General features: G+C 31.1%; 1 long non-coding RNA gene across 1 annotated transcript; it reads left to right on the plus strand.

Annotated features, from left to right (window-relative positions):
- The first annotated feature begins 4978 nt into the window (after positions 1-4978).
- On the plus strand, positions 4979-9475 carry LOC133777752 (uncharacterized). The gene is made up of 4 exons (XR_009868798.1): positions 4979-5181; positions 5524-5579; positions 7134-7248; positions 9102-9475. It is a non-coding gene; the product is annotated as an uncharacterized LOC133777752 (long non-coding RNA).
- Positions 9476-9895: the final 420 nt, after the last annotated feature.

The following is a 9895-nucleotide window of genomic DNA, read 5'->3' on the forward strand; positions in this document are numbered from 1 at the left end:
GGATACCTCCCAAATACTAGGAGCCTAAGAAAATTGACATCTAATTATATATCTGAATGCTTTGTCTATGCTTTGTGCATTTGCATTGGTACTATTCTATTATGCAATGTCTTATTTGATATTTGAATTTGATGAGTATGGCTTTGTTTTTCCATGAAATAAAGTTAGTATTTGATTCCCTAATGTGCAACAAATAAATCATGGTGATTAAGTTGTGAAATCCTCCCCCTCATCCTTTTCTATAAGTTTTTTTCATATGATATTTTAAATATAGTATTTTTTTTCTTATTAAGTAGAAGCGAGCGACTAAAACTTCCATTATTGATTAAGGATAAATTCTGTTTAAGCCATGTTATCACAGTAGTGAAAGAAATGAAACGAGAATTTAAATTTGTTATTCTATTTTATTACTTCTCTTTTTGCCTGAAATACTCGATTAATCATTGTCTTTTGGCCCAACTATTTATCTCAAATTGCTCAACATGGTATGTATTTATCTCAGTTTTTTTATAAGTTGGTCAAATTGTTTGATATAGGATAGGAGAGCAAGAACAAAATTTAGACAGTAGCAAATGATAAAGTTTGATATTGTTCAGAGAATGAAAAAGAGATATTTGAAATTTTGAGAAGTAATTGTTATATATATATACATTCACATTTCTTTTGAGTCTTCTCTGTGGAGCCTATTTTTTCTTAAGTTTTGTTATTCCTGTTTCTGCTCTGATGTTGTTCTATTTGTTGTTAGCTTTATTCTCTCTTATGTTTTATATGGGTGTTGTTATGGGAAGTTTATGGTCTGTTACTTATCATTTTTTTTTTGTAGTTTTCACCATGTTTCTCTTGGCCCTAATGCTATGAAATTAGGAGTAGATTTGTGACAAAGACTGTTGCATTTAATCAAGTATGACTTAGTATTTTTTTCTAAATAAGACTATTGATTCTGCAAAAGAAAAAAAATCATTGTTGAAAACCAATCCCTTCCCTTTTGCAGGGACAATGCTGTTGTGCTGGTTCAAGAACTTATGTCCTTGAGTGTGTGTATGATGAGTTTGTTGAAAAAGCAAAGGCACGTATAATGAAACGTGTTGTTGGCGATCCATTCAAGGACGGCATTGAACAAGGCCCATAGGTAAATCAGTAGCCGTTTTGTTTTATAGCAATCTTTATGAGATTATCTGGTTTTTCACTAGCTTTTATCTCTATGTTACTACTCATTTGAACACTACAGGAAGCCCAGGTTGCATTTTGATTTTTGGATTCAGAAGGAATGTTCAATTGTCACATACCACTTTTAAGGTTTTCCATTAATCAACTAGCTGTATGTTCTGTTATTGATTAATGCTCTATTAATGTTTCAGATGGACCCAGAAAAATTTAACAAGGTCCTGAGTTACATAAGATCTGGAAAAGAAAGTGGAGCTAAGATGGAAACAGGAGGAGACAAAATTGGCTCAAGGGGTTACTATATTCCATAGTTTTTTTTGGTTAGGATCCAGTTGCTTTAAATTTATATTTTGTTTAAGGAAGATTTTTAAGTGATAGTCTTTATAATGTGTTTATGATTTATAAATGCTTTAGTGATTCTTGTAAAGCATTGGATTTGTAGCTAATTGCAAGAGGTATGTTGTATTTGATTTATTTCTTTTAATTTTCAATCTTTTATAATTTTGAATAGAATTTGTATAACTTTAGTGGAGTTTGAATATCTTAGATATTCATCCGTAGTGAAGTAGGTACTGGGAATTCTGTGTTCTGCGGTGATAACGGAATGTTGAAAACTTGCATGTCTTAGTGAAGTAGGTTCTGAGAATTCTGTGTGCTGCGGTGATATATGGATGAAAACCTATGTGTTGTTTGATTTGTTTGAATTGTTGGTGTTGATTAGCTTATGGAAACTAGGTCTCCAGGATTTTGAGAAACCTTTAATTGTCCAGTGGTGAAATCTACAATAAAAATGGCAAATTCATTGCTCTTGTTATTTGGAACTTTATATTTGATCTAAATCTAGTTCACATGTCTATGCTATTGGGTTTTCTTTATAAATTAGTTGTTGTATTATATATATATTTATATGTTTGGTTGGTGTATCATTTGCATTTTCATTTCATAATCATAAAATGTTTGAGCTAACTTTTCTAATGAGTATCTTCAATCTTTCATGCCTATGTGCTGTAGTTAGTGTAATTGCATGGCCAGCTTATAAAGTCGTAATGAGATTATTAACTTTCTTTCTTTTTGTACTCTTTTAGTTTACTATTAACTCTAAGTTTAAGCATTAATTATTTAAACTCTTGTGTAGCTAAGCAAATCAACCTCACAACAAAGACAAGTGCACAATGGAATGGATGACGAATTGGAGGGTGGAGCAAGCGTCATGGTTTACTTTTTGTGTATATTGTTATGTTTCTGATTTTTACTTTTGAAGCAAAAGATGTGCAAGACTATAGAATTTTATTATGTATGCATTCAAACTCAAGTTAAAACTAAGAACTTTTGAAGTGGACAGTGTCATGGTTTGAAGTATTTCGTCTTCAAATGTAAAAATACTCATGGTTTATCATATATATTGAATATTTTAAATTTTTTGATCTATTTAATATTACACTTGTGATCAATTGTGATTTTTTTAATCAAAATACAAGAATAAAAACTTTTTACAACAATTAAAAATGCATACTACAAAATAACAAAATGTTATTACTGGGAGATTTTACAATAATTATGGTTGTTTTGTATCATATATTATAATTGGGACAAAAAGTTATGATTTATATAATAGAATGAACTAAAAACGTTATAAAATGATCAAATATAACAATTTTCATAACAGTTGGAAAGTGTTATGCATAAAGTATAAGATTAAACTCTAAATTTATAACCAAATACTCTAACTAAATGTTATTATTTGAATATTATGGCAACTAAAAATGTGTTATTGAATAGTTTAAGATAACATCGAACATAACATTCAAATACTGTTATAGAAAAGACAGGACTTTTAATAACAAGGGCTATGTTAGCGTTTTCAGAACTATTATCAATACTCCTGGTTAGCAGTTTTTAAGTGTTATGAATACTGTTTTTTCTTGTAGTGTAATCAAACAGAGAACAGAAGTCATAGTTCTTTTCAAACACTTAAGCATATAACACATGAATACACAATTACGAAACCCTAACTCTAGCTTGTCTTTAGCAACGAATGTACATCTCCAGCCAGTCCTTAAACCTAGACTGCTCTGATACCAAGTTGTAAGGCCCTGAATAACCAAGACTGTTACACTGTGTGTTTATAAAGGTGCCAAACTGGCTAATCAAGTCATTAAGTTAAAAGTGTGACACTAAACCATAATCGAACTAGGGTTAAGAGACTTTGGTCATAAAAAGTTAAATTTCATTTAAATAAATGTTTGATACACGGGATCCTAAAAACAGGGTTAAAGAACAGTTTACAAAATTTCAAAGGTTATGTACAATCACAAGCCACTCTAATGGAAAAAATAGGCATTTTAAGTTCTCCTGTCCCTATATCATCCCTCGGCCGTGGTAGCTGAGCAGCTGACTATGTATATTCCGCCCCCAAAGCTCTCCAATTCAGGGTAGGTCCAACTTACCCTTTCCTTTACCTGCACCACGTAGCACCCGTGAGCCAAGACCTAGCAAGAAAAGCATAATACAAAGCATAACCAATAACAGTAATCAAATAATTTACAAAACATTAACCAGATATTGAGTAGACCATATTGTTCACATAATCAGAGATAACAATCAACAAATCAATAATCTACCATGCAGGTAATCAACATGCCATAATCATCAGATTAACAATAGTAAACATATCATACAATATCTAGGGTCGATGCCCTTAGGCCACACCCTCTCTTTATCCCACTAACTCTGGCTCACTTAGGCCGAGCTTAGTGATTATATAGTTAACCTAAGCTACCAATGGCCGAGCCACGTCCTGTGCGCAAATATCAATTCCGGCACTCTTAGGTTGTTTATTTTATGCTTATGTGGCATAATAAAAGCATACAACATGGTATACAAGTATAGGGAACCCTTAGTCCCAACATAGCCACACAACCGGGTGCAGTTTTCTTACCTTTGATTCCGAGCGGAGAAGGCGAACTAGTTCCGAGCACGATCATTAGCCTCGAACCTCGGCCATAAACCTAGTCACAAGGATCATTGATATCCATCAACTTCCAACTAGAAATAAAATATCTAAGGAACAAAACTAGCCTCCGGGACCTCAACTTCTACTAAGCCGGGTAGTAGAAATCACTACTACAAAATACACTTTACGGGACACCTTTTTTGAACATGCACCTAAATGTAAGTCCTAAAAAATGTCTCTAAAGTTCTTAGGACTCTCATTGAGAGTCCTTAAAAATCACATTTTAGGACTCACAATGAGAGTCCTAAAAATATATGTAAGTCCTAAAAAACCTTAATAAAAAATTTAAGAGTGGTGACTTTTAAGAACTTAATTTAGGTGTCCTAAAAGAGTATTAAGGTGTCCCAAAATTGAGACCTAAAAACTTTTAAGTAAAATTTGATAAAGGGAATATACTCATTTGGTACCCTATGTTTTTGCAAAGTATCATTTTGGTACTCTCTGTTTTCAATAATGCTCATATGGTACCCTGTATTTTAAAATCGTACATATTTGGTACCCTAAATTCAGATTTGATGGATAAAATTTTGTCAATTTAATCAAACTGCTGTCAATTATGTAAGTTACAAATTTAAATTTAATTACATATAACTGATGACAGTTTGGTCATATTGACAAAATTTTATCTATCAAATCTGAGTTTATGGTACCAAATATGTACGATTTTAAAATACAGGGTACCATATGAGTATTATTGAAAACAGAGATTACCAAAATGATACTTTGCAAAAACACAGTTACCAAAGGACTATATTCCCTTTGATAAATACACTATAATATTTTCGAAATTGGGGATTTTTACTATTAGGTTTCTTTCGTCCCCTCACTCCCTTTCTCTTTTGTCCCCTCATCTCCCTTTCTCTATCACTTTCTCTTTTTCTCCCTCATTTCTCCATCTCTGTTTTCTCCATTTCTCAATTTTTTTGGGCTCACCGAGTATGTATGTGAATCTCCCTTAAGCTCCCTCAAGCACCTCCATTCTCGCTCTCCTTCAGGTACAACAGGTAAGAGCTTAGCATTTGTGTGTTTTTTTTTTTTAAATCTCACTCTCCTTCGACCCCCTTTGAGCAGGTTCTTTTGTTTTTTTTTCCTCTGTTATATTATTTTGGTTATATATATATAAATACTTCTCCTTCGAGGACCCTCTTTCAGCAGGTAAGTTTTTATTATATGTTTTGTTTTTCTTTTTTCCTCTCTTATTTAAGTTTTATATAAATATATATATAAGCATAAGCTAATCTGTTTGTTGGTGGGATTGGTATTTTGGGTCTCATATTTGCATATTTGTAAAAGATAAGCATTTGCATTTTATCTTGTCTTGATTTTCTTGATTTTTTTCTTTTCAGATTTGAGTTTTTCTTGGGCCCTCAATCTCTACCTTTCTGTTCTCTTTTCCTCATAGGTAAAATAATATAAATATATGTATATAGTTTACTTTTGTCAATGAGATTTTAAATTTGTTAAAATAATAAATATAAGATTTTTAGAAAAAAAAACTCTTAAACAAAAAACTTAAGAATTTTGTGAAAACAAACAAATAATATTAAAACTTGAGTACTTAATTGTTAATTTTGTTTCAAGAACTGAATTGTGAAACAATGAAAACCAATAATATTTACGCTAAAATCTTCAAATATAATTAATATGGTGTCTTACCAATTGAGACATATAATTATTTTACATTAGAGGAGAGATTTGAATTTTTTTCCTTTATGAATCAACAATAATATACATTTCTTTCTAGATTTTCTTGTAAATTTAGGGTATCTCTAATTTGCATTGTAGCTTCATTAACTTGAAGACAGAGTGACACTGTGCTAATGGTTGTTATGTTGTCATTTGCAATCTGGTTCAAAAGAATGATGAATTCTATGCCTTTTAGCTACTATTTTCTATATTGGAATACATCTTGTTGGCTTGACTTCAGTAGTATGTAGAAAAGCATTTGAGTTTATGGAGAATGAATACTTGAATGAGGTTGACTGCAATATTTTGGGATTGTTCTCAAGAGCTTAAGTTGCTAGTTTGTCAAGTGTGTAAAGCTTTTTACTGCCACGGAAGCAGGGTTCAAAGCTTTATACATGACTCTTATAATAGCTTTGGATTACAATTTTAGTTTCAAGTGATAATTTAGTCTGATTACAGGAGTGGTTTATGCTCCTAGTAGCAGCAGCAAAACTTTACCTCTTGACCAGGCTTCTTTGCTTTGCATTTTTATGTCAAAAGCTTGGCCTTATGTATAAACATTTTTTCAATAAACATGAATTGAATTAAGCAGTTGAAAAGCAATAATCTTTTGGAGAATTGAATTTTGTAATGCTTTGACTTAATATAATGTTTTTGATTTATTATAATATATTTTTTTAAACAATTTTAACTTGTTTTAAGCCTTAAAAACTTAATATGTAGTTGTTTAAAATTAGTTCAATGTTGTCATTTACTAAACACAATATTGGATTCAAAATTATCCATTCTAATATTATTTTTTATAATCTAGTCCAATTCCGTGTACATGAAAATTCAGAAAAGAGAGAGAAAAAAATTAATGTGGAGAAGAGAAAAGGCGAAGAGAAAGTTGAACAAAAGAAGAAAAAACACAAAGAGATATTCCCTTACGGAAACTACAGAAACTACTATGGCTACCGTGTAATTCTTCCCTTTCTCTCTTAATTTTTGTAATTGTTCTGTATACATTTTTGAGTTCAAGAGTACACATTTTGGGATATATATAAATATTATCCAGATTTTCGCAATCGTGGAGTGGTTTAGGGTGAAAAATATCTACGACCCAATTGGCTCTTTAACTTTATTTTTTGAACCTTTACTTATTGTTTGGTTATATGGGCAATGCATTAATTATGATATGCTTGGGAGTATTAGTTTTTGAAAGACTAAAGTCCCTAAAATAATTGTGAAATAGTGATGATGTTTAGTTTGTTTGTATATAATGTTGCAGCTAGGTCAGGACAGAGAGGAAGATCCTAGACTAAAGGTCATGAAGAAAGAATGGTTTGAAGGCAAAAATTGTCTTGACATCGGCTACAACAATGGGATTATAACCATTCAGATTGGTAATTACTCTCTAAACTCACCCAGTCCTTAGTCTTGAATTAAGGTAATAATTATTGAGTTAAATATGAAATACATGGTCATAACACTTTCTTGCTTTGCAACTTAGTTATAAAAGATGTATAACTTACTTTAATTAAATTGAATTAAGAGTTAGATTGAGTTAAAACCATCATGTTTAAAACCATCATGCTACTGTCACTAGTGGAATGGGTAGATTGTTAGCAGTGGTAAGTTTGGTTGTTAGAACATTATATAAATGTGGGGAAGGGTGGGGTGAGAAAAGGGGTACGAAATGTGCAGTGAATTGTGGTGAGCTTTATATGTGTGTATTTCTTTCAATTTCAGCAATAATATTCCATATTTTAGGCTAATGTTATTTGTTTGGTATTTCTCTAGATTTGGTTCCTATCTCATACCGTCAAAAATATTCCAGACAAAAGTTTTATTTGATAATCCTACATCGTAAACATTCTCACTAGATCTATTGAGTCATATATTTTTTAACTATAGCTAAAACAGAATGGCAATATTTTTTCTTCTTCTTTAAATTAAGGAATCAGGGTAGGACTGCCATATCCCAAATTCAATCACATGCCTCTCACTATATGTATGTATATTTGATACCATAGCTAGGCTTTGAGCTTATATAATAATCTATATACATTTTGTTAAATACATGGTACTTATAGCCTAATTTTCATAGTGTATGAATTAAAAATTACTAGTATGATTATGTAAATAGGCTAGGTTGGGTTGAGTGATGAGTAGATTACTGCATTTGCATAGTGAATTAGTTACACATATAATGTATATAATAACTCACTTATATTATTAATGAAGTAACTATCTAATCATTTATTTAATTGTATCTATGTATTACCTAAAATATGTTCTATTTATTTATATTATTGCTAAAAACATGATTAGATAGCTGTGATCATTCTTAACTGTGATCAACTGATGTGATAACACTTTCAAACAAGAGTCTCATTAAAATTGATATTGTTTTTATGAAGTTGTGTTCATAGCATTACAATGCTTGGGTTGGGTAGCTATGATTATGTAGGTACTCAAACTCTAAACTCTCTTTCCCTGTTTCATTCCATATCAAAAGGTTGGACTGTTAGAATGCAGAACAAGATTTGGTGCTTGGATCGAAGCAAATGCTTAGATTGGGATATTAGAAACCTATTAAGGTTTAAAATGACATAACAGTGTAACTGAGTGTGGTTTTGTAGAATGGAAACAAGTGGGTTTTGATGTTATTATGTTCCTAAATTTATCCCATATAAGGTCTATGATAATGTGTGAGAGAGTGTTTGTTTTGGTAGCTAAAATGGTTATTATTACTTCTTTCTGATTACTGGCTAGTTGGACCTTCTGAGGTGATAAGTTATACCCTTATTATGTATTTTGTTTTATAATATTTCCTTAGTGGTACCTTTTCACTAAATTAAAAAGGACTTATTTTTTTTCTTTTAAATTAGGTTATAGAAGTTGAGGTCAATGGGATGAAGTAAAAAAGTGGAGTCCTTATAAAGAAGTGCAGGTATATAGACTCTGTCTTATATCAATTTGAGGATAGGAATTTGGAATTTGGATTTTTGATTTTGTAGTCCAAGTTGATTTTTAGTTACCCACTAATAGAGAGTATAATTTGTAAATGAGATGATGCTATAATGTACAATATACAGTTACATTCTAACATTGTAGCCTAAGTCACACTATTCCTGATCAAAAAGGTACTTGGATAATAGTACTTGATTGCAATATGTATATAAATATATTTAAAATTTTATTCCTTATAGGCCGATTGTTTTGGTTTGTGATGTTCTAATTATTTTTGTTGCAGTCTTACATGGATTCAGAAACCAAAGGGATAATGGCAGTATATGCCACTGGACAGCTAAGGAGAACTTCCTAGATTATATTTATTGCAATCTCATGATTTTTGTTCAGGGGACAAGCTTCACACACACTTCTCATGCACCATTTGATTTGTCCTTTTATAAATAATGTAAAATTAGAACAATTTTAGAGTGACATTATTTGTAAGATTCATCAATAGAGTATCAGATTGAAATATTTAGATTGTTATTAGGACATATAGTTGGTTTGACTTTTTTTTATGTGTTTGTTTTTATTTTTATTTTTATTGATAAATGTTTAAAGATTTTATAAGCTAGCTTACAATACATGTTAATGAGAAATTTAAATTTCTTTTAATTTTTTTGGCGTTTTTTAGTATTTTCTTTTAATACATTTTGGATACTCAAAGGGACATATTTTTTTAAATCAAAATGAAAATTGTAGCTGCATTTTTCTTTTAAAAAAATTATTTTTAAGGGCATGCAAAGAGAGTCCTAAAAACTTAATTTAAAGATACCCAACGGGATCTTTTAGGACACGCGTTGCGAGTCCTAAATTTTTTTTTAGGACTCGCAATGCTAGTCCTAAAAACCTTTTTTTTTGTAGTAGTGAATTGTCCCGACCCCTAGGTTCAAACCCCTTGTGAATGTGGGAATTCTTCCCTTGTGAATTCCGTTCAGGAGAACCTCTATGCTACAAGGCACCTTAAAGACTATGAGACGCATGCTAGTGGAACGAAGGGGCGAGAGCCTCACTTGGCTACTCTCCACATGCATA

Source organism: Humulus lupulus, chromosome 5 (genome assembly GCF_963169125.1).
Source record: "Humulus lupulus chromosome 5, drHumLupu1.1, whole genome shotgun sequence".
Taxonomy (NCBI): domain Eukaryota; kingdom Viridiplantae; phylum Streptophyta; class Magnoliopsida; order Rosales; family Cannabaceae; genus Humulus; species Humulus lupulus.